Source organism: Achroia grisella, unplaced genomic scaffold (assembly GCF_030625045.1).
Source record: "Achroia grisella isolate CSIRO2021 unplaced genomic scaffold, CSIRO_AGI_Agris_v1 utg918, whole genome shotgun sequence".
NCBI lineage: Eukaryota > Metazoa > Arthropoda > Insecta > Lepidoptera > Pyralidae > Achroia > Achroia grisella.
In genome coordinates, this window is record NW_026713067.1 from 1,902,626 (window position 1) to 1,930,552 (window position 27,927).

A 27,927-nucleotide genomic window follows, 5' to 3' on the forward strand; every position below is an offset into this window, starting at 1 on the left:
AAAATGATTTAACCCGTTTTGGCGTAATATATAAAAAGAAGGGTTACGACCTCGGTGGTCTAGCGGTCTAGCACACCTCTTTGCGACTGATGATCGCGGGTTCGATTCCTCGACGGCGCAAACATTTGTATTCATGAGTACGATTGTTTGTATCAGCCTGGGTGTTTTCTATGTATAATATGTATGTATTTACAAAAAAAATATCTACGTATAAGTATCAGTTATCTAGTACCCATAACACAAGCTGTAGCTAGCTTAACTTGGGTCTAAATGGCGCTGTGTGAATTGTCCTGAGATTATTATTGTTATTAAGTTTAATTTAAAATTTTACTAGACTATTTCTTACTCTGCTATGATAACTGTATTACTAATCATTATTTTGGTAAGAACAATTAATACTTCAAAAGAAAACTATTATATGGAACAACTTAGTAAGTGAATGTGTATTTTTAGGGGTGAATAAATTTTATGATGCCTCTTATTATGCAATTAAGTTATAATAACAGCCTTATTATGTGGGCAATACGGTTTATGACATTATTTAATTATTGGATGTTAAAATTTTAGATCGCTGTTCACTGTTACCATTTATTAGGTATTTACAAAATAGAGTTTTGCAAGACTTTAAAAATGTCGAAATTAAGTCTAAATTAAATATATTGAATTATATTATCGTGGGAGCGGTATGGTGTTTACTCATACATCTCATGCAACTGGCTAATATGTTTTTTTTATATTTTTTGAAGTTTTGTATGTTTGTTTACGAACACATACAGAGTTATGGGAGTGTTTGGAGAAACATGACGCGTCTGGGAATTGGACCAACTCTCCGAAGCACTGGTTTACTGTTTAGAAAAGTTCGGAAACACCGATAAAAAAACAAAATTATTCGAAAGATGGCAGCACGTGCACTTCCTGTGGAGTATTAAGAGATTATTTAATTATTGGATATTAAAATTTTAGATCGCTGTTCATCATTACCATATTATAACAAAATAGAGTTTTGTGAGACCTTCAAAATGTCAAATTTAAGTCTAAATTAAATAAACTGAATTATGTTATCGTGGTAGCGTTGTGGTGTTTACTATTGCAACTCATACATCCCTGACATGAAGATTATTCTATAATTTTTTGAAGTTTTGTATGTTTGTTTACGAACCAATTTTGGGAATATATGGAATTGGACCAACTCAACAAAGCACTGTCTTACTGCGTACAAAGGTATTACCTATTCTGAAAGGATCAGAAACACCGATAAAAAAAAAACAGAATTATCCGAAAGATGGCAGTAGGTTCGCTTCCTATGAAGTTTATACCCAGCGAAATGCGAATATGTCAAATATAGTGTTCACAACATCGCTGACAGCTCACAATTCTTCAATTCTGTCGGTAAATATAATTATCATACCGGAAATCTAACTGACAACAATTCACGATAGATTACGTGTAATAAAAGTAACTTTAAATTAAAAAAGATTTGACATTTATACATATTCGGTTTTTTTATTTCTACCGTCCAATTCAGCTAGCTAGCTGAGTAACTTGAGTAGAACTAGCAAAAAAGTCTAATTTTATTCTATTTAAATCAATTTAAATGAATCTTTTGGAATCAGTTATCATAATTCATACTCGAGCCCTAGACAATAGTATATTTCTAATAGAAATCGCATGTATTTTTTAAATGTAATATGAATGTCAAACAAGCTGATGGCCCTCCTCGCCTATATACCTACATGCACTCCGCATATAACATTATAGTGTGACCGTATACTAATATATCGCTATACCAATGTTATGTAATTTTCATTACCTAATCTCACCCTGCAATAGAAAAACATTAACAAAATAAGCTGCTTGGCGGTGTAAACAAATGAGACTTATATATATATAAGTATAACTTATATATATTTTTTATTTTTTATTTCAATGTCTATCTCTCCAAAACCAATGACTTTTAAAAATAACTCTACCCCTCTAACCCACCACTTCAACTGAAAAGAAACTAACAAAATTATTAAGAAATTAAAAATTCCGCCTTTTCAAGTTTCCCAAACTTGTCTTTGGCGAATGAACATTGTGCCAAGCCATAATAAAAAATACCTGTAATCAAAATGGCGGAAATTCAATAATTGCGACTAAATAATTTAAAGATAAAACAAAAATATGCTTTTTAAATCATTCAATACTGGACAGTACTGCAGTATAGTTAAAAAAGAAATCGCTTGAATTGTTTGAGTGGGCATTAAACTACGTGTAAATCGGGCATAATAAACAGTAGGCCTTAATGCATGGGTTGTACTGCGGAGGTTTTCATTCAGGCACGCGAAGGGCCAATCGTACAATCTACACTCACAATCTTAGATTACACTACGCTACAAACTAACGACTTAAAGCTCACGCGAATGAATACAGTGCACATTTAATTATAAGGGATTAATTGGAATAAAATTATTGTTACGTTAATTATAATGAATATTGTAATTACTCAATCTCGAGCACTGTCGTTCACTGCTAACTACCAGCTTTGTCACAGCGTTAAGTTATCATGAAGAGATCTCTTTCAGAGATAAGCCCAACTTTGCTCACATTTTTGTACAACCATATTTTTATTTTATAGTGTTACAAGTGGAATAAACTATATTTATAATGTACTCTATAACTTTTATGTGTCTGGAATAGCAAATAACCTAGTGGATCACCTGATGGTAACAGTAGGCTGAATACATGGTCCACGATCCTACCATCACGTACACATATGGCGCTAGTAATCTTCATGCATAGCTATTTCGGTCAACTAAAATATCGCAGACGATTTTGTACTATTAGATATAGTTTACCTAAGTAGACAGTACAAAAAGGTACATCTGTCTGATTTATCAAGGAAGTCACAGAATATTAATGGTCTTAAAAATATGAATAGGTAATTAGAAATGAGATACTTGTAAATATCGCCAGTGAACAGTTGAACATATTGAATTTCAAATATTGTTATTACTGCATACAGTTTATTAAAAGCTAATTGTAAAGTTTCGCATTTAGTATACCTTATTAAGAACTCAAAAATTACTGGTCTAAGTAAGAATAGGTCTTAATGGTGACAATAATATTAAAATCCAGTTAAGAAAAAAAATCATTACAATTAGTAATAATATTAATTGACTAGTAAATAGTAATAAAAATTAGAACTACCCAATCTTGCTCAGATTTGACTTATGAAATATAGTCCAATTCTCACATTACTTTTGTATACTTTGAAAAACCTGCACTATTATTTAGTATAGTAGCAATAACAGCGGTCAAGCATCACGCACGGTTTTGAATCACAGGATACGTTAAATATAGCCCAAATTATGAACGACTACTACCACAAGAAACTTACATTTTCAACCTACTTCAAAAAAGGGTGGAATTTCATATATCTTACTAATATTGTAGACCCGAAAGTTTAAGTTTGTGAGTATGGATGGATGTTTGTTACTCTTTCACGCAAAAACTACTGAACGAATTTTGATGAAACTACAGTAATATAGCTTATAAGGGGAAAGGGAACTGTTAGTGATATGGATTGATAACCCCATTGCTAGCAACGTACCATGTCAGGTCGACCTCCACGCGGTTCCCCCTGGAAACCATCGTGTTAATTCCTGGTGAATTTGCTACGGGCTAACTGACCTGACCTCATGCTCATCTTATCATCCTCCACTGGTGCCCCGCCAGCGTAAACCGTTAGCGCAAGCGGATGTACCATTCCACCCTCAAAAAAAAATATAGCTTATATATCAGAATATAAACATATAAACATATAGGCTATAATTTGAAAAGATATTATGTAAATTGGACATATAATGTTTGTAATGCAGAGGACGTTGCGCGGGTCAGCTAGTCTACTATATAAATAAATAGGCGGGAAGGGGCTTGTTAATAATGTGGACTAATAACGACAATAGTAATGTACCATGTCAGGTTGACTTCCACGTGGTTCCCCCTGGAAATCAATTCATGGTGAATTTACCAGATGGGCTTACTGACCTGACCTCATATTAATCTTAACTGATATAAATACATAAATACATTGTCCCGTCTATATTACGCCACTAAAGAACAGGACATTCTCGATTATATCCGTACCAAGAGCAACCTGACATGGGTGACGCAGCTGGAGTCGAGCCACAACGCGAGTTTCAAGGCGTTTGTGGCCCGGGTCCCCACCAACATACTGCACACCTTCATGAAGGAAGACTACTGGCCGAAGGTTTTGGTGGACCGGCGCTACCGTGGTAGATTGCCGCCATCAGTGCCGTGATCACACAGACAATTTCAATATCTTAATTTTATATTATTTCATATGTATGTTAGTCTATAAAGTATATTTAATATGGGTCTAGTAGCCTGAAATAAATAAAATAAAACAAAAATATATTTTTTATGTGAACTTTATTCTACGTGATCGGCTTTTGATGATTTATATGATCTCATATGTATGAGATCTCTTATGTTATCAAGATTTGACTAGAAGTTTTTGTTATTCTTCCTAATAATGCGATAGAAGTCAGTTTTTATGGCCTTTACTTGGTATGTATACTATTCTGGTTGAAGTGAATCAAATTAGGCATTTTATGGAGACATAACAACTGTGTCAGGGTAAAAAACTGTTATAAGAACATTTCACACTGGATTCTACTTTAGATACGATGTATTTTTTAAATATGACACTCAATTTTGGAGGATAATTTATTTTATTCTACCAAAATGAGATTTCGATGTTTTGATTTGTCAGCCCATCGTGGCGAATTGATTAGAATGGGCTAACTGGATTTTCTACCGGTTCACCCTGACATGGCTAGAAATGGGGCTATTACACCCTATTAATAACAATCCCGTTTTCCCCCTAGTGTTTTTTTTAAAATTGATGATGATATGGTGCAGCCGCCTTCGCTAACGGTTTATGCAGGCGGGGCACCAGTGGAGGATGATAGGTAGAACATGAGATTAGCTCAGTTAGCTCATGGTGACAAATTCCCCAGGAAGTTGCAGCAAATTCACCAGGAACTTATCACGATGGTTTCATGGGGAATCGTATGGAGGTCAACTTCACATGGTACATTGCTATCAATGGGCTCATTAGTCCATATTACCACAGATAACATAATATTACTTACTGTTACTCGTTTTGTTTTTATTGAGGGTTTTGAGGTATTGTCAGGTGCTAAGACCTGTAGCACTACGACCTGCATAGATCTATTATGCTCGCCTCTTTTCAAAGTTCGCTTCTAGACCCGTCAGGGACAAGAATTGAAAGATTGTATGTATTCTGTTCATAGGAAATATATCGTTTATGTACTTGTTACTTAAGTATCTTATCCTAATAATATAATAAAACGCAAAAGTTTGTGTGTATAGATGTTTGTTACTCTTTCAGAAACTATATATATGAATATATATGAATCGATTTTGATGAAACTTTACAGTAATATAGCTTATGGAATGCGGTTATGTTGACAGGGCCGGATTTACCTCGCAGGGACCCTAGGCAAAACAGTTCTTTGACTTCGCTTTAAAAAAAAGTATTAACAAAGATCATCACCTCATTTTTTTAAACACTCACATCTGTTTATCTATTAGGCATCATTTTATCATGATCTTAGCATTTTAGCTTCATTTTAGCATGTTCTAGATTCTGGAATAATAATAATTATTGAGTTTTGAGTATTCTAGAATATGGTACGTAATCCGTATTATTAGATCTGCTTACACATTAGTATAACATATAGGCTATGCTTTAAAAAGATAATATGTGAATAGCGCGAATTATAATGATAAATGACAAGTAAGTGTGGTGCAGACGAAGTTGTGTGGGTCAGCCAGAATAAAATAATTGTTTATCGATTCAAATCTAGAACCTCTTCAGTCCTCACTGAACTTAATAAAGGTGAAGCATTATTTAAACAAGAAAATAAATACGTGGTTGGATTTCCATAATTTGGTCACAGGCACTTTCCAGCGCTGACCATCAATCATGGAAGCTTTCCGTGTTTTATGGAACCTAACGATTCTTATTCATGAATTTTACATGAGTCTGCATTTATGTTGATGTTAAATATAGATATATATATATACTGTAATAGGTGTAAATTTAATGTAATAACGCATATATTAAATTTGTAAGATAAAAGTGAACGCAAAATTCTTTCTTACAAGTAACCTATTCTCTATATCTATGTTAGGAACAGTAATAAAATAATAAATCTTAAAAAAGCAGAGTTTATATAATACATACTGGACGACTCCTAAATATTTTTTTTATTATACAATAAACTTTTTTATATATATACTAGCAATGTTTCGTCTGAGTGTTATAGTTACCTTGAACAAATGAAGAAAATCATTGTGATAAATTAAAGGTGAATTTACCACGATGAGCTAACTGACCTGGCCTCTTACTTATCATTACATCCTCCAATGATGCCCCGCCACCGTAACCCGTCAGCACAGGCGGGTGTACCATTCCATTACCATCCATAAAAAAACTTAAAGCCTAACATGCAATGGGCATCATAGAATCGTGTCCATTCTAAGATGCCCATAGCATATCAGGCTAGCTATGGTTTACAAACTGTTTTACATTAACAATAATGAGAAAACTAAACATGTATATTTATAAATAAATAAACAAAAAACTAAGATGTGTGTATTGTAGTATGATTGTGATACTAAAACGCTCAAGGGTTTTGTCCATATAGAAGTGCCTACTTACTATAAAGGTATCTGATAAGAATTCTTTTAAAAGATTGTGGGGTAAACTACAGTTCGGGCGTGCTGACCGCGTGGTATAAGGCATAAGCGGAAGATATTTATTCGACGAACTTTTAATAATTATTACTTATGTTAATAAATATTTTAGATTATTTCAATATAATGAATATAAATAAACAAATATAGCTATCACAAAGTTAAATTATTACTTCCTTAGCTATAATAAGTCCGTAGCAAGCTATATATATCGTTCATATGCTTATAAACGTATATTCCTGATAAGTTCGACTTTACAAAATTATACAAGTTTTAACAACAATTGTGAGTTTTACTGGTTTAGTGCAAATTTGTGAATTTTACTTAATATATAATATATATAAATCTGCCTTTTCAATTACTATAAATACTATTATTTTATAGCAAATACTAAGTTTTAGATAAATCACATTTATCACATTGCATTAGGCCGAGTGTCTAGTATCCGTTACTTATTTAAAACAATTTAAATGAGGGATTACAACCATTGGGTAGGTGTAATATATTTTTCTTATCCATTCCTATGTGTTCGCATTAATTTCATTATAATTTATCTTTCTTGTCTTCTTTTTTCAGTCAGTCCACTCATCTGTTTGAAAAAAACAAATCACATTCGTACATAGACAAGCCCTCATAATTTTATGAGATAAAAGATAACATGTCCGTTTCATAATTAAAACCTATATGAAGGATCCCTTTAGCTGTGTTCCTGAAAAGGTAACAAACAGACAGGCATATAATCTTTCACATTTATTAGCACGGATGCTTAAGTCAAATTTATTAAGTGTTAAATTTAATTATATAACTTATTTTTAAACTTTCACGTTTGATACATATTATTAATATAATTAACCGGGTTTTAATACATTCGCTGTTACTTGTGACTACGGCTAGTGCAACCTAGTCAAAATGTCGAGAGTAGTACACCTTTATTTACAATAAAATTTTTCGTGTAAAACCTGTTCTATTTTATTTTGTAACTTATGACTTACACCACACTGGTGCGTGACTGTCGGCGTCACGCGCCGTTCGCCCGGAAATGTGGAGGGGCTGGTCGGGGGAAGGTGAAGGCAGTTCTAAGGAAGCGAGGGGCAGTTGGGGTTTGGGGGGAATAGGGTAAAATCCACGTGCAGCCGCCGTAACGTCGAATTATGGAAATTTCGTAATATTAGAGCGAATAACCATCAAAGCGATACACGTAAAGCGATTAGGTGAATGCACAGAACTATAAAACTGCTGGAAAGAAGTAATGTACATGGAAATTTTATATAATATAGCTGTTTAATGCGGTTTCGGTCGCGTGAACTCGTTCCCGTAGGAATAAACGTGCGAAAAACTAGTATAGTAATAGTAGGTTAAATAAAAGTAGGGTAAGACCCGTTAGCCAGCAGTATTATGATGAATTGTTAGGGATATATATTAGTATTTTAATTTAACACATGTTATGGTACATTTGACTGGTCTGACGGCATACAGTACTACAGAAAGGACTGTACGATGAGTAATGCAGTCAGGTCAGCCCGTTGTTACTAACACGTCAAGGATTAACCATGAAGGTTCCTAGGGAGCACCACGTGGAGGTTGCCCTGATAACGTATGTAATATACTGTATTGGGGAGAAAGAGATTATTAGTACTGTGGATAGTCGGCCCCAATGCTAGCAAATGTATGGTACATCATACATATGGTCAGAATGACCTCCATGCGGTTTCATTCTGGAAACCAAGTGCTAAATGACCTGATCTCATGTTCATCTTATCATCCTCCACTGGTACCCTGCCAGAGTAAACCGTTAGCCCAGACGGGTGTACCATTCTATCATCACCCAATAAAAAAACTAATATATAATAATAATAATAATAATATCAGGACAATTCACACAGCGCCATCTAGACCCAAGTTAAGCTAGCTAAAGCTTGTGTTATGGGTACTAGATAACTGATATATATATATATAGATATTTTTTTTTTATAAATACATACATATTATATATAGAAAACACCCAGACCGATACAAAAAATCATACTCATGAATACAAATGTTTGTGCCGTGCGAGGAATCGAACCCGCGACCATCGATCGTAAAGCGGTATAGACCGCTAGACCACCGAGGTCGTTAAATATATGTATATAAATACTTTTATATATATATATATATATATATATATATATATATATATATATATATATATATATATATATATATATATATTCAGACCAATACAAAATTATACTCATAAATAGTAAGTATCATTCGAGAACTCGCGACCACCGGAAGTAGGGCGGTGTGCTAAACCACTAGTTCACCGAAACCATCAAAAATAGAAATAGAATAGAATGATTAGAAAGAATGACTTTTTCAAATATTTGCATACAATAAGTTTCGAGTGTTTGAAACTTCATCCCTTGCTGTACAAATGGGTGGCAGATACAGGGTGAGGGGTTGCATTTTGCAAATCATTGGGAGTCATTAAACCGAATGTAAATTGGTTCGTGTCAGTACCAGTCGCAATAGACGTACGTGTTAATTGCTGTTCTATTTCATATTTAGGAAATTTATAAATGAAAGTTCAATTGAGGATTATTTTAATATTCATACAGTAGCTGTATAATAGTTGTAAATACCAGGTATGCTTTTATAAAGTTTGAATTATTTTCACTTACAAAATATCAGTTAGTGACCATTTTCGCCGTCGCCGCATCAGAGTTTTTAAACAACTTACAGATTTTCATTTGGCTTTCCTATATCTACAGATTTCTGAGGATTTTTATGTGTATTGTGTAAATTAATATATATAAAAATAATTAATATAAATATAAATATTATTTAGTATCCTAGTACACAATTACTAATTTCTCAGTTTGCCTTATGGTTGACTGGTACGCCCTTAAATATATGTTTCCCATGAATAAAATGCCTCTAAATGATGGAAGAATTTCTCAACTAAGTACAATAACTTTGGAGGTAATTTTTGCACTTTATATAGTGTTGAAATTGATCTAAAGGAGATCAATTCAACAACTAACCAACTAGTTCATAATGACAGCTGCGCGAGCGCACCTGCCGCGGCGCGTGCTCTAGCGTAGATCCTTCCCTTAATTATTTGGTCAGATGACCATTCACATTTTTATCAGACTGTTCCGAAATGTATTTAATAATAACTTTGTTAACTCGAATAAACTTGAGTCTTTATATCTTGCAGAAATTTCAATATCATGGTCCTTATTACAACCGGCCAACAGCATTAGAATAGGTCGAAAAATTATGTTTTATTTTATCATGAAACGAGAATGATACTGTCATTGCAAACATGTTAACGCATCGCATGACGACCTCGGTGGTCTAGTATTTTAGACCATCGGAAGTAAAGTGGTGTTCTTTATTTCCGACGGTCGCGGGTTCAACTCTTCGCACGGTGGAAACATTTGTATTTATAAGTATTATTATTTGTATCGGTCTGGGTCTTTCTATGTATATTATGAATGTATTATTGCTTATTAAACTTGAGGTAAATATATAAATAATAAAGATCTAATCATAATTATGATATAAGATGTATGTCATAAAAGTTTGATATAATAATGTTAATTGTTGAGTACAAGATATAGCATATAAATCTACCTACTGACTTTAAAAATAGAACGACCATATTCTGTGGATAGCCCAGTTCGGTTTAAACGCTCGTGAAGTGAAAAGTACATATGAGTGAAAGAAGAAATTAATAGTCGTCGTGTATTGTGTTGCTGATGCCGCTTCGTAACAAGTGTCTCTGTTCTTTTTAACAGACATTTTTAACCAATCAATTTTAGCTAATAGAAGTTATCTTTACTGATCTTTTTATACATTTTATCAAAAGATCTGGACAACAATAACATAGTTACAACATCGGAAACGTGGCGTTCCGGATGGGTACGAACAGACAGACGGATCGGCAGAGCACATAATGAGCATGTTGATTATTTCATTTGTAGTTACGTCACAGTGGGTTGTTATTTCTCTGAGTATTGTCGTTTCGTAAATAATTTTTTCAACACACTTGCTCGAAAATGGATCTAATTTCACCTGTTTTAGATATATAAAACAGCTCATAAAATACGTCTGTTATTAACGTAAATAGGGAAGTTTTATTGCTATTTTTTTTTATGAAATTTTGAACTGGTCGCCGTATGACGCCAGGCAGCGAGCTGATTTATAAAAGTAAAATTGCGGGAAAGACTTTTTAGAGCACCACAATTGAGTATATTATTTTACATAAAAAATATATAACACGTTAGGTATAGAGATATTTCGTCACAGTCGACTCCGCATAGCTATGTCACCTAGCGGTTTAAACACCTTCATTCTTCTCTATTGGTCGCGAGTTCTATTCCTCGCACAGTACAAGACTGATGTGCAGATATGTATCACTTGTTTAGTACTTGTAACACAAGCTCTGGCTCTGCTTACCTACGGACTAGATGGCGCTTTGCAAATTGTCCTGAGTTATTATTATATATTTACAAAAAAAAGTTATGTTTTTTTTCAGCTGTTTAGTACCTACCCGTTACCATTTACTTGAAAATTGAAACACAAATTGACGGCTTTTTTGTGTTAGCCAGATTTGAAATCATGTTCTTTAGATCAAATTAGGCTCGATCAATCACAAATTGTTCCAAATTTAATATTTCATATCTTGGATTTTTTTTCCGTAATTAGGTTGTTGTGGATTATTGAATACGTACTATTGCCATTATTCAGTCTAGTGGATGACCACGACCGTAATGGACGAATTGGACGGTAGGGATACTGATAAAAATATGACGTGCACAAGAGGCCAAAAGGTTCTGTATGAATAAATGTCATATTAACGGTCCAGTAATTGAAATATAGATAATAATTCAAATGCGAGCGAGAACTAACTATAATCTCACCCCTACCATGTTATATTCGAAAACACGGACTTGTTATTAAAAAGAAAACAAAAATAATACATTCACGTCACATTTTTACATTATTAAGACAAGTTTGGAATTATTTATACTTGCTGTCAGGTATTTAGGGTCGTTACCATTAAATTGTGATGTGCCATGAATGGGATATAGTTCATTTTGCGTTTTAGTACTCGAACGTTATTCATTTTCACACCAGTTCCCAATTCCAAGCATGAAAGAGAAAGAATGTGTTAGAATGGATGAAAGAAGAAATATTTTTATGATTATGTATATAATATTTAAACAAAACAAATTTAATTGTTACTGTATTATGTATGTGTTTGAGTGGAATAAACATGAGAGAGCATAAACAATATCTATAAAATTTTTTTTTTTAAATGGAGTCACGTAACTCTCTCTCCCTCACTTTTCATTCCTTTGGTAGGTTTTATACATACAATATCTCACGTATTGTCAATCTTGAGGACTAAAGTGTTATCCGGTCCCTTAATTTCCCTGCAAAATTTCTGCCTTATATCTCATCAACTCATATCCTTGAAATATGATCAAAGTTTGCAAAGCTGTCTATGACAAGTAGTGAAGAACTTTTTCATGAGTAGAGATCCTTAAATATATAAAGAAGAAAAAAGAAAAAGATTATGACCTGTAAAAATAGATTAAAGGTACAAAAATCTAAAATCTAGTCTAATCTAATCTAAAAAGAAGAAATTTTATGAATAGTGCCTTGCATACAAGTTTCTCTTTGGTAGACAATGTAGCCACATACAAGCTTTCTACCGATCTGTATGTACTTATACAATTCAATGCTTTCTACCTACATGAATGGTATATAAGCTGTTGTTGTGGTTATTATAAATTTTCCCCATAATACAACTAAAGTGTTTAAATCACCATTAGCCTAGATTGCTGTGGACAATCCCTATGGTGTTAGTGCTATTGAAATTAACTTAGTAATTCACTGTATCTAAATGTAATTTGATATATAATACAATATTACATTTTCAAATACATTGGATGATATTAAAATATTGTCAACGCTATGTAATTTTAAAGAACAAAAATTTATAAATTAAAAAATAATAAATTTATAGGAAAATAAGAATAAAAATACACTAGTTCAGATATTTAGAATTAGGTATTATTTTAGATTTATTTGTTTAATTCCGCTAATATGGTAGAAGAAATTCATCAACTGATTATGTCAGGGTTTAATAAATTTTACATTTTAATAGTACTACTAAGGATAACATTGATATGTTTATAATGACTATATTAATATAGTTGAATGTCATTTATGTAAAATTAAGAAGTTATAATCTCCTATTGGAATAACAGTATTCCACGATATTATTTATTTTAGCTGACTATACCCTCATGCCACATCATTGTAAATTATTAAAATGAATTGTCACCAAATGCATTTGAAACTGAAATTATGGTTCAAAATAATTTATTTATTTATACACCAAGTGTGGTGTAGTTTAATTAATGGCTATAAATTTATACAAATTTGAACTGTATGATAATGTTGTTAGAATTCAATAATATGCATACAAATTGAGTATTATGCTAATTCAGATGGTGGAACTCGTATAATAATTACAAGCGCCACTGCCAAAGAAGGTCGGATATTTAATTTGTGTTATGATATATTGCATACTAGCGACCCACTTTGCGTTTTGCTCGAAGAAAATTCGGTGGACACAGCGTGCTCATATCGTTAGTATATCTACTATCTACTATCGTCTCTGTTACAAATAATAAATACCTAAAATCTTTTTGTGTATTACAAAAATTGTTGAACTGAGAACGCTAGTAGGTATCCACGTGGTTTGCGGTAGGCACCATCCCAAAACGAGGCCCGTGAAGGTAGGTTGTAAGCTATAGCACCCTAAACAGAGAAAGTGGGCCTGTCCTATCTCACTTACAGTACAGGCCGAGCTGACGGAATCGGGGTAGAATGCTAATGAGAAACTCCGACTTTGGTAAATGTCACCTCGATTTATACTGTGTGGTTTTTTAAAGTTTAAAAAAATTGACCCTACCTTACATGGATATCTCTTATTAATAGGGACTTAAGAAACGTCGAATTAACACTCCAGACGACCCAGGACAGACTTTACTGGGGAATATTGACCAAATGGACCAGACCAGACACAGACCAGTCAAAACAAAATAATGACGTTAAAAAAGGTTTAATTCTTTCCATTAGGGCGACATCTTGTTTGCCATTTCAGTTACATAAATAAAAAAATGGAAAAGAGATAAGAAATGCCAAGCTATTTTACCTACTGTGGAATGATCTGGTCGTCCGCACCCCCTAAGAGAGTCCAGGTTGGAGCTTCGCGGCGATCACCTTTCCCCAGGCATCAACTCCGGTGGCAATAGCTCCCGTGGGACTTGGTTAACTTGGCAGGAACTCTAAGATATATAAAAGTAAAACCAAAATGAAATAAGACTAAATATTATGTACAACTAACCTAACTTAAGATATAGAGCCATATTTGGCGATGTTTTTGTCTTTTTTGTTAGTTTTTTTAACATCCTTCTATTAAATTCGTTTTCCTAAAGTCAGCCATAAAGGTTGTGACACTACCGCAAAATCACTTTCTCTCTGTTTACATCCTTCTCCTAATGGAGGATATCATTAAATTTAAACACATTCTTAATAGATATTTTGTATTTTTTGGTGTTATTTTTTAGATATTTTGTGTTTATTATTTCTCTCTAAATATAGCACTTATTGAAGTTACATAGGTATACCTCTTGCCCACGCACTCTTGCAGGGCCTAAGTTCCAAAATGGGAGAAATAGCTGAAGACTGATGCCGGGCTACCTACTGTCATCAATCAAGTGCATAATATGTTTGACGTAACAAACGAATACACAATTTGCATACCCAGTTCGTTGCCAACGTATAAATTATTATTTATTGTTTGTTTAGACTAATTCTTTCCATTTTACCTCACCTTTGCTGTTATAATGTCTGCATTTATTTATGCGAATCTTTAGATTGATTTGTAGACATTATTAATGATTCGCATGTAACGGAACAGTGTTAGAATTTATTTCTTTAGCTGTTTATATGTCATAGAGAAGTATCCTAACTTTAGATAAATATATAGTTGTATATTTTATCAATAAGAGGAAAGGAAGGCTTATGATTAAAGAACTGGCAAATCTAGGGCCTTAAAGAATTCAGAATATCTTAGAGTAGATTAGGCTATATGGCCTTGCAGGTACAAGTCCGTACAGCCTAATCTACTCTAAGATATTCTGAATTCTTTAAGGCCCTAGATTTGCCAGTTCTTTTCTTTTTCTAATATTTTAAATGATCAAAACAATACAATAATAGCTTTGTATCTTATATCGATATAGGAAGTAACAGTACCTAATTCTATCGTATTATTCTATGGACAAATCAGTGGTGGTACATATATATAGGCGACAGTTACCATTACCATTAGGTAATTGCCCTTCCGATCGAACCCTCGTCTCCTCTCCGATCGATCCTCCTTAGAATTCAAACGTGGATCGAAATTATGACGGCCTGAGCCGAGGTTCGAACCCCTAGCTGTACCGTCAGACTAACGTCGTAGCCGCCAGGCGGGAGTTAACCTTTAAACGCTGGAGACCCTCCGACCCTCCTTTAAAGGAGGATCGGCCCCACAGGACCACCGATCCTCTATCATTCGGTGAAGCTGTAAAGGCCAACAGCATTAGAGTACTCCGAAAAAAAAATATTAGGTTGGCCGTCAGCTTGTATGCTAATAACAAAAAAATGTTTGTAACCAAATTAGGTATGCAAATTAGCAAGGCAATGAGGACTTTCTATTTCTGTCAGACATTTATACAAATACTGCGCATGTTAACGAACTTTGATAATTCTTAACATTTTGCAGTAAAACCTACTACGTACCAATTTTTTATAGTAAAAGTCGAAACTGCTCTATGATCATAGTTCTTTTCGAACGTTTGCCACCATTCACTCGGTAAATATTAGGTTAAGTAATGGTAAAAGCACGAAAAAATTACTCTTTTATAAAACCCGGACAGCCTCAGTGGTCTAGTGGTTTAGCACACCGTCTTATTTCCGAAGGTCGCTGGTTCCGTGCATGGTATAAATGTATTCCCAGTCTGGAAACCAACGAGTCACTTATGATTGTTTATATTGGTTTATGTTTATGAATAATGTATATTATATGTGTATTTAAAAAATATATATTTAAGTATTTCCGTCAGTTGCTCAGTACCCATCAAGTAAGCTTGGAACTAGATGGCGCTGTATGAATAGTCCTGCGAATAATAATATATATTTTCCAATATAAGTTGACAAAGAGTAAAAACCTACGCTTTAGCCATCCAAAATTATATACATTCTTTATTGCACAGATAATACAGTAATAAAATAGTTTAGAGACGATGTAATTTTTTTAATTACCTATTAAGTAAAACTATTAAGGACCTGTACCGACAATTTCGTCCGCGTAGAATAGTCCTTTCTCAGGGTCTAGACTATCTGTGTAACAAATTTCATTTAAATCGGTTCAGTTGTTTTGGCGTGAAAGTGGGATAGATATACAGAGTTATTATAATATTATTACTGCAGGTACTCTGTCATATTAAAACTATCGGACGGATCCTAAAGAAATTTAGTACCTAGACGTATTCTTGACTAATATGATATTTTATATGCTATTCACTAGCAACACCGCGAAATAGGGCTGGTTTTTGTAATAAACTGGCAACCCTACGCATGACAGCGTGCATAAACATGCAACTACATTCTATAGGCCAATATGAACGTTTAAGAAAGAGGTTGTACCAGTAACTTTTGAGTTAGCATGTCCCCTAAAAGGTTGTCAACGCCATAACTGCTCTATGGATTGTTTGCTATTGTTTTTTACTGGTACACTGCATACTAGCAGGTGTGAGGCCGTATGGCTCCGCGCATGCGCGCCAGTCTCCGATCTACCTGCCCAAGAGTCGGTTGTGCGGTCGTTTCTCATTTTAAAAACACGAGAAAAAAGTTTTTTTTCTGGATTTCGATAATGTGTTAGTTACGCACTTTTTCGTTTGAGGTGTGAAGTGTACGGAAACTGTGTTCACAGTGGGTTCTCTTTTAATTTTTTTTTGTGTATATGGAACGTCTGTCCGGTAGTTTAGAAAGATTTTCGTGTTTACGTTAAACGAGTGGTTTTTCGTGTTGGAATTTACGCTTTTTTCCGTTACCGATATATATATATTTTTCTTCTATCTGAACTATTTACGGTGAGTTGTAATTAAGTTTTTTTTTAATAATTTACTTTTAATTTGCGCGTGCGCTATTGTTGTGGTGCGATAGTCACGACTAGAATAAAGGTGTACATACACGAAAATTATCTATTAATTTTTATATTACCAAGTACCTATATCTTTAATAATTTACTTTTAATTTACTGTTTTATTTAGACACAAAATACGTAAACTCTAAATATTATTTCGTGTTATTCACAATGAATTCAAACTGTTGATATTGTTAGCAAGTTTTTTAGAAATGAAATAGTAATGATTCTAGCTTTCTCGTCAAACGTCTCGTCGTCGTCTTTTCTCGAGAAAAAATACAATCAGAAAGATATATTTGTCAATATAATTTTATGTGTTATGCGGGAATCGAACTCGTTACTACCGGTAGTAGCATACTAAACCGCTAGACCGTGGATGTCGTAGTAATAGAACGCTATAGCTAATGACCTTGCTGGCATGAATAATATATAATAATAATAATCCAGGATAATTCAGGCAGCGCCATCTAGACCCGAGCTAAGCAGAGCTTGTGTTATGGATATTAGATAACAGATAGAAATACTTAAATATATATATATTTTTGTTTATAGATCTTACTAATATCATAAACGCGGAAGTGTGAGCGTGTGAGAATGGACGGGTGGATGAATGAATGGATTTTTCTTATTCTATCACGCAAAAACTACTGAATGGCTTTTAATGAAAATTTACAAAAATATAGTTTTATAATTCAGAATAACATGTGAGCTATAAATTTCACGCGAGTGAGACTTATATATAAAAGAATCTAAAACCAATAAACATAAAAACGAATCTGTACCGTCCGATGAAGCGAACCCGCGACCATCGGAAGTAAAGCGGTATGCTAAACCGCTAGACCACCGAGGCCGTTCAAGCCTGAATAAGATTCCAAAACTATTCATAAAATTGGCTTGCTGTGAAATGAATGATTGCATACAGTGTCTCTGCAGTAATGTTGTCGAGTTCTCGCCAGAGGTTGCGATATAGTATTGACATTTCTATAGCTCATTAGCGCCTCAAGCACTACAATTAGATCTAAATACAGCTATTATGAATGCTGTAGTTTTTGACCTATTGTGATGTCATTTAAATTATATTAAACTATCTATGCCCGCGACTTCGTCCGAGTGGAATATTGACCTTGACCAAATAAAGAAAAAATATTTAATAAGCAAACCCAAAAAAAGTTGCATCGTTCTAACTTCAAAAATGAGGAATTTCCAAACAAACTTTCGTCCCCTTTTTTATTTTGGGTAAGTATATAAAATATACCCTTAAAGGAGTCCTAAGGCCTAAACTAAGGATATCTCGAATCCCCCTTGAGGGGGACCTGAAGGGGAATTTCAGATATTCTTAGTTCAGAACGAAATGCATATTTTATTAATCAATGAAATTCACGTCGTATTTGGACTATTCTAATGTTGTTGGCTGCAGCTGTCCTTTACAGCTTCACTGGACGATAGGGGGCCGATATAGATGGCTCTCCAAACCCGTGGAATGGCTTATGGAGCGGCTGAAGGCAAACTCCTACCTCACGGATACGACCTTTCGTACTTGACAATTTTAATTGTCTAAATATACAAATAAAAATAAAAAAGAAATATTAGCACTCCTTCTAGATTCATAGAGAACTATGCAAACTATAAGTTTGCGAAATTAAATACTCCACCGGGGGGAAGGGGATTGTTAGTAATGGGAACTAGTAATCCCCATTGCTAGCAATGTACCATGTTAGGTCGACCTCCACGCGGTTCCTCCTGGAAAGCATCGTGATAAATTCCTAGTGAATTTGTCACGATAGGCTAACTGACCTGACATCATATTCATCTTATCATCTTCCACTGGTGCCCCGCCAGTGTAAACCGTTAGCGCAGGCGGGTGCACCATTTCATTATCATCCTCAAAACATAAAAAAAAACATACTCCACCGAGCGCGCAACTTTCGTAAAAGTGGAGGTACAAAGTTTTTGCTTAACGTATTAATATAGTGATGATTATTTTAAGTAACGTAATGATGGTCGCGTCTTTACATTTAATGATAGCTCATAGGTTGTAGTTGGAGATCATTTAATTATACCACGGTTAGACCGAGCCGGTGTGTTTATGCTAGCATCGCTGAATACTTATTGAAGTTACATAGCCTTAACCTTTTTGTGCCGACTACTTACCGTTATACTACAATCCTCATATCTTATCCTTATATTTATAGGCATTAGGTATCGTAGCTTAGTGGTTTAGTGCCCTGAATAACATCCAAGGGGCCGTGACTTCAAATCTGGCAAATAAAAAATTTTGACCATCCCATCCAAGACAATAGTGATGATGGTTTTTGTTTTATATTTGGTTAGTTCCTTCCTATATCTTAATGATTTACGTCACAAATTCATTATGGTGATTACATATGGAACTGATGAACTGACACGCATTATATACAAACTTACGCTAACATTCTTCTTTCCACTTTTGTATTTTTCCTACTTTTTCGATAATATATATATATATATATATATATATATATATTATACTATATATATAATATATATACGATAATATATAATATATATACTATTTTTTGGAAAACCATTGGAGGTAGCTCTGAAAATATTGCTTTCAAAAATAATTCCGCCTTATTGTAATTAAATACGTCTAAGTCAATATATTATTTGTGTCTTTTCTTTATTATATACTGCAAATAAAATATATTCTAAAGTCTCAACGAGTAAACAGATCGTAATCAAAGACTTGAGAAAAAAAAAGACATCCTTAAGAAAAAATAATAGATTTTTATTTATATATTCATTCAAGTATTGTGCAGAAATTAACAACAAAAGAGTTTCGATTTCCAAATTCACAGTCAACACAAACAGTTATTAATAAACTCATCAACCGAGTAAAAACATTTCTTTAATAAATAATTTTTAGTTTGATTTGTTTGTTCACTTAAATATGAAGCAAAAGAGTTTTCATGGAAGAAATATTTTTTTGTTACTACCTGTCGGGTTTAAAACTATACTCTTTTTGGATTATTGAGGAAAACAATATTAAACAAAACTCTATGACCTTTCAAGGTCTTGAATAAAAAGATAATCTGACTATTCCATCTGTAATGCTACAGGCTTTTACAAAAAAATAGTATGACAACTTTTTGGCCATCTTATCTTACTAATATTATAAACGCAAAAGTGTGTGAGTATGGTTAGATGGTTGGATGGATGTTTGTTACTCTTTTACGCATAAACTACTGAAGGAATTTGGATGAAACTTATAGTAATATAGCTTATGTATCAGAATGACACATAGACTATAAATTTCATGCGAGTGAAAAGTGAGCACAGATAGTATTAAAATAAAAGCATTTGCATCTTTGACAGATGCAACAATCTATAAAAATATGTGTTTCCTTTTTCTTTGTTTGTCAGATTTTGATACCATCTGTTGTACATTTTATTGACTCTATCCACCTTGTTTAGAAGTTTAGACCTTTAACCTACCGCGTTTGTCAAATGAGAGCCGGTAGCTAGGCAGTAAACCATCTGACATGTACAATGAATGCCGCTAAAGATGCGGAGAGGAATCTTCTGCTATTAATTATAATCCTGCTTTGGTAATAATTATACCTCAATAGACATTCGCATTCTGAACATTGTAAGCACTTAATTGATTAGAGTTATGTTTATTAGTATAATAATAATTATTATTAATTAATAAAGTATAAATAAGTTTAATGTTAAATAATATTAGTAAACAATATATACTAGAACAATGAACCTAAAACTAAAAACCTTAAAAAATATAATACACTGAATGACTAAAATATATTATTAAAAGGAGTCCCTTTAGGCAAGGTTCCGAAGACTGGCAGCGTTCCCCCTTTGATAGCTAAAGCTAGACTAATTCTTTGTCCGAGGAAGCTGCCAGCTCTTCGGTCTTCTGTGATGTCGAAAAATATTTTGCTATTTTCTTAAAGAGCCTTATAGCACTAGGACCCCACGGACCAAGGGTCTCGGAACCGAATGGGACTAAATCATATTCAGAGTTTAAATGTATATATGATATGACATAAAACAATATCTAACAATTTCAGGTGATAATATTACAGTATTCATACATAATCTATTCTTTAGGAACTTCAAGTGAAATCTATTGAAAAAAAATTGAGGTTATAAAGGTAAATTTATTGAATGGAATTTCATAGCGTTTTGTTCTTCTCAGCGTCATTTATTTAAGTATATATATATTATTCATGTATAAGTACTAGCTGTTACCCGAGACATAGTCTGTATTGAATTTTATTTTTAAATTAAAACAAATAAAATTTCTAAATTAAAAGTAGCCTAAGTTACTCCTTATAATATTAGCTTTCTGCGAGTATAAGTCGGGTCAAAATCGGTCTAACCATTTTAGCGATTAGCAAGAACAAACATTCAGATATTTCTTTTATATAAGTACCGTATATAAAATGCATATGATGTAAATCTGTTGATTTGAAAATACACTTCAATTTTATTTACTAGTAGAGAATTACAATTGTAATATTTGTATAGTTTAGAAATATGCATATCTCACAGTGTTATCTGGAGTTAGTTTGTATTACAATCGAATCGTTCTGTAATACATTACAAGTAATCTTGGCAAATGATAATGACGAAAATACGCATTGTGAAAGGAAAGACGGAATGTTGTATTAGTAATAACAATGACGTTTTGTATGTAAGTCGGAGAGCTGATTTCTGTGAGAATTCGATTATCTGATACAAATCATTCACAATAATAATGATAATAAACCCTACAAAGATATAATAACTAGTGGTCGAAATTCGTCATTGAGCATTATTAAGGTTTAATAGATGCACATCAATGAGACATGTATATTGCATTTGCATATTCTAAGAATATTACTTGTAATTTTATTACAAATGTAGGTTTTTATAGACGAATATAATTTCTACTTCTAATGTATTATAAGCTATTACTTAATTGTTTTTTTAAATCTATTTTTATTTATTATTTACATAACCTAATTGTACAACTAAGAACCTAAAATTAAAGCTTAAAAAAATATAATATGATGACTAAAATATATTATTAAAAGGGTTGCGTAATGTCATACTCTTCTATTTGCGCAATTTTTATAAAAAGAGGTATACAAAGTTTTTGCTTCACGTATTTTATAATAATATGAAATTAAAATCATAGAACTCTACGTTCCCACATTCTTGACATACCCACATTTCGTTGGGTATATTTGCATTCAACATAATAGTCTATTATCGATGACAGATCATCAAAAATATAAATTGATATATTTTTGTAAGAATACGACTTCGATGTTGTCTGTTATCGATGCATAATATATTGGATATCATCACTAGAGAGTTCATCAAAAATATTATACGTAAAGAATACTACAAAACATTAATGAGCACATCGCACGCGTGTAAATCGGTTAATGAGTTTCTGAGATAAGCGCGCACAAATGCTCAAACAAATTTTTAGGTTCTGTTGCGTTGATAAACTTCTTTAATAATAGTATTTCTTATATATGTTCACGACTCACCCCACACTACGGATCGCAGCGGCAGAATGAGTTTAGTGAAAATGAACAATATTTTAACGTATATTTAATTTGGGTCGTATCCTTATTTCCTTCAAAAATGTGTAATTATAGAATAAGAAGCATGAAATATTAGTTCTTTGGAATGGCAATGTGTAAGTCACGGATGTCACATGATAACGTGATGTCCGTAGTGCTGTTCATGTGTATAAGCGACGGCTATCCTTTACCATCAGGTCTGATGTTCCATTCCAGTTACAAAAAAAAAATATTCTCATACCAGAGTCGTGCCGGATAGAAGAGGTCAATGTGCAGTTATTGATCGTTTTCCATTGGAAATGGTCCTGGGTATGTCGTAAATGCCGCAATGCAGCATTGAAGGAAAATTCAGAGAATTGTTTATTTTTATAGGCTTTGGTTTAATTTATTTAGTACTTTAGAATTGCATAAGGGTCGTAAGATAAACATTAATCTATTGATATCTCATTTCCAAAGATTTATTTCGCAAACAATTATGACTAACAAGACAATCATTATCACGTGATTTTGTTATTGTTTTTTATAAAATTACACTATGTTGCAAATATACATTGTGTATCTGTTGATATAGATAAATCAAATAAATATCTGTCTATATAATTATATCTGGAACTTACTTGATTTCTACGCCGAGGTCGAAAATCTGACTAAAACAAAAAAATTGTCTGACAATTTAGGTATATTTTTGACCGCCAAATTTATAAGTATGACAGCGGTAGGTCAGTTCCTGCCTCGGTTCTTCACGCCATCGACCGTGCCTCTGATTACCCCATCCGGGCTATCAGTCGTGAAGTTAGTATACGTAGTTACACAATATTAAACAGTTCCAATATTATCTAAATGACTAAATATTACGTAGTTAGATTTGCATAATGGATTTCGTTAACAACAGACAATCGAAAACAAATATAGATAATATCGGTACGGAATACTGTTTATACCGTCATTATGTTAATTTAAATATATGTATAGTTAACTACAATATAGATATATCCAGGGACTTCTTTTATATATAATGGCAGATAAAATTATGACGACCTGAGCCGAGGCAGGAACCCCTAACAGTGCCCTCAAACTAAAGTCGTATCCGTCAGGCTGGAGTCGGCATTCAGCTCCAAAATCCTTCTGCGGATTTGAAGTGCCAAAACTCGCCACCTATCGTCCGGCGAGGCTGTAAAGGCCAGCTGCGGCCAACAGCATTAGCTTAGTCCGAAAAAACCGTATTTATACCGTATATTTCTTTCTAGTGTCGTTTCAGGTTTTAAAGGCATAGTAACAAATATAAATTAACAACAAAACTATATTATTGAATGCCGCATTCTAATTCCTAACTATTTAAGCTTTAATTCTATAATAAACTGCTATACATTCTTAATTTCATTGTATTAAATATTATTTGAATAAAATAGTCGATAAAGCATTTTGCGAACACAAACTGGGCATAAAACATGCGAGACATACGTGTCCAGTAGCAATAAAAACACCAACAAGAGAAAATGCACTTTAAATCTTAACAAATACGGTAGAGTATGAATAGCATGTAGATAAATAAACAAATAACATATTTTCACACAATACACTGATTAACACACAAAGGGTATCCCTGAAGGCGGTAATTAGGTACTCGTGTCGTTAGACGACGAGAATTAAAGTTATTTTTAACTTGACTGTGAATTACTAACACTTTTCATGAATTTGTAAACTCATTAGTTTGTTCATGGACAATGAGACTGTGTGTTCGGGGACGACAAAGCAATCTTCCTGTTTAACAGTTTTGGGTCATTTTACATTGAGACGGCGTCGGTGGTCTAGCAGTTTAGCACATCGCCTTACTTCCGATGGTCGCGGGTTCGATTCCTCGCACGGCACAAACATTTGTATGTATTCATGAGGATGAGTGTATGTATCAGTATGGATGTTTTCTATGTACATATTGCACAATTAAATACAATTAATAATAATCTCAGGACAATTCACACAGCGTCATATAGACCCAAGTTATGCTAGCTAAAGTTATATACTAGTTATGGGTACTAGATAACTGCTACAAATACATATACTTATATTTTTTTCGTAAATACACACATAATATACATACAAACAATCATACTCATGAATACAAATGTTTGCACCGCACGAGGAATTGAACCCGCGACCATCGGAAGTAAAGCGGTGTAATACTGCTAGACCACCGAAGCCGTCACACACGTCATACACATATATTTCAGTTTCTTAATTAATAGTCGCCACTTCAGAAGTATCAAATATCAAGGATGGGATGTCTCAACTTGAGTTGATTATCATATAAAAAGCTAAGCAGATCTTATGTTATGGGTACTAGACAACTAAAATAAATACATAGTTTTTTTTGTCAATACATACATAATATACATAGAAAACACCCAAAGAGATACAAACATTCATACTCAGGGATAGAAATGTTTGTGCAGTGCGTGGAATCGAACCCGCGACCATCGGAAGTAAGGCGGTGTGCTAAACCACTAAACCACCGAGGCCGTCGCTTTTACTAGCAATTAATTAAAAAAACTTTTTAAAGTAACGATATTAGTATAATATTTTTAATGGAGAAATATGTTTAACCCGCGCACGCTGGCGATAAGTAAATTTTTAAATCTGGTTTCCTACACATTGTGATAATAAAATTACATCTCACAAGTCACTTTCACGCACGAACTTACTTAAAAAAAACTTAAACATTACCTTGTGGATCTATGCCTTTGTCACGACTTTAATATATTTAATAATATTAATTATCTTTAACACTATATAATTTTTTTTATGGCAAAATTCAAATCTTTATTCATGTAGGTCTATTACGGACTTTTATGATATGTCAAATCTACCGTCAGCTCGGAAGGATTTCGAGATGAGAAGAACTGACAAGAAACTCAGCTCGTATTCTTATCAAATAATGTTCTGCCCTTCTTAAGAACGAAACAATAAGCTTAGCCACTCGATGCTTGTTGTTTTTTGTTTTGTTTTTATTTATATATAGTGCAAATACTATAACTATCATATGGTGAATTTTAAGTAGTTTTTAATGACCGTTGGAACACCATCCCATTATCATCCATAAAAAAAACTATAACTACCATATGGTAATTTTAAGTAGTTATGACGTGGTCGAGTGTCTTGAGTAGTCATTTTCACTTAACTGTCCAGCCATGTGTGCGGCGTGGTGAGCCGGTTATTGGGCTCTCTAAAAAACATGGTGATGGCTGGTTCATCCGTCATACTCGTGAACGAGTGATGATTGTAGGGACTGGTCTGCTGTAATCACTACAACTGATTTACCCAAGTGACCCCAATAACTTAATGCTAGTTGGTGATATGTATTAAACACATTTCAACTTAAAAATGTAAAGTTACAAACGTTTATTTAAAAGAGCAACATGCAAGTTTCTTTCTCGTTCTTCTTGGGATGAGACAGCGTTTCCAATGAACGGTAGATTAAAAAAATAACTCTGACTATTCAAATGTGCTTAAACTAAGTTTATTTGTATACAGGATTCTTTATTTTATTCTATTCTATTTATCTATGTGCTGAAGATAGAAATAAGTCCTTCATTTAGCATCTATGTATCTACTTAATTATAATATACTCTATACTTCTTATACTGTAAAGGAAGTCATTCATATATGATTTCACTGTCATTTCCTGGAATAACTTTAAAGAAACGATACAGCTTATTCTAAGTGTATCCTGGAGGTAGTGATTAGATATCTATACATCTATACATATAAATAAAATGTGTCTGTTTGTAATACTGAAATAACCATATTTTACTTCAAGCATATGAATAAAAAACGGTATATACACCAAAACAAAATTTTTTACAATTTTTGTCTGTCTGTCTGTATGTCCGGAACATACAGACAACAAATCTCTGAAATGGCTAGACCGATTTTAACGGGACTCATTTTGATAGGTAGTTGATGTAATAAGGAGTAACTTAGGCTATTTTTATTTTAGAAAAATAAATTCCACGCGTATGAAGTCGCGGGAACAGCTAGTATAATATATAAGTACCCACGTGTATCATTATAGTTATGTACTGTTTATGAAAATTGAATCTGCAGGTTCCTTATTGAAAAGTTCTGGTTTACAATTACTGTTTTCTATCATAAAACTGCAACTGTGTCTATGTCATAATTAAATAGTTCTAACCATGTTTTTCTTAAGATAACAGTGTTTCCAATTTATCGTATTTCATTACTATACGACCTCGGTGGTCTAGCGGTTTAGTTTCTGATGGTCGCGAGTCAATTCCTCGTACGGTACAAAACTTGTATTCATGAGTATGATTGTTTGTGTCAGTCTGGGTGTTTTCTATGTATATTATGTATGTATTTAAAAAAAATGTATATATTTATATCAATTGTCTAGTACCCATAACATAAGCTTCACTTAGCTTGGGACTAGATGACAGTGTGTGAGTTGCTTGCGATATTATTATTATTATTATATCAACCCTGTATTCTATGAAAAATATCATATAGTCCATCCGTAGTATCACAGTAAATGGCATCCTATGTGGTTGTAGCCCACTCATGCATAAATGAAATATCTCCTTTGGAATGTTTACACTCTTTCCCGATAGAAGAGAAGAGAAGATAAAAATCATCGCTCCTAAGAATATCCTTCAATTCTAGTCCCTGACGGGTAGGTAGTGAACTCTGAAAATGGCCGAGCACAATATATCTATGTAGGTCGCAGTGCTACAGGTCCTACAGGCATCTGATAATAGCCCAAACAATCCAATAAAAAAAACTAACATCAACATCAGAACAATATGACTGGAATTCAGTTGGTCACACATAAATTTTGGAAATTCCACTAACTACAAGGCTAGAATGGTGGTATTCAACTTATCTATATTTAGTGGCGGTGGTGACAGGTGAGGAGGACGGGAGGGGGAGTGACGCCGGTGTATGCGTGTGCGCAGAATGCTAATGTGCTTCTATTGAAGTTGGTGCTCTATGTATGATTTAATGGGATTCGCCTGCTTGACTGTTACATTGTCGCACCTTATTTGTACTATAAAATAATGAATTATAATGTCATGACCAAATCATCAGTCGTAGGGGCCTCTCCCCCTGTCTCCGTTATTGTTAGTAATGTGGACTATTGGCTTCGTTACTAATAATGTATCATGACAGGTCGACCTCCACGCGAACACCGTGGGTATTTTACTCTTGAATTCGTCATGATGGGATAACTGACCTGACTTCATCCTCTAGCAGTGCCCCGCCAGCGTATACCGTTATAATATAATAAATAACCCT

The 27,927-nt window shown here is 33.5% G+C and overlaps 1 protein-coding gene across 4 annotated transcripts in view; it reads left to right on the top strand.

Moving 5' to 3' along the window:
* The first annotated feature begins 16,689 nt into the window (after nucleotides 1-16,689).
* Nucleotides 16,690-27,927, top strand: part of LOC131853982 (ras association domain-containing protein 10) — a 127,009-nt gene continuing 115,771 nt past the window's right edge. For all 4 annotated transcript variants that reach the window (XM_059205090.1, XM_059205092.1, XM_059205091.1 and 1 more), the window contains exon 1: nucleotides 16,690-16,991. The gene's annotated coding sequence lies outside the window, so the exon portion shown is untranslated. The remainder of the gene's footprint in view (nucleotides 16,992-27,927) is intronic.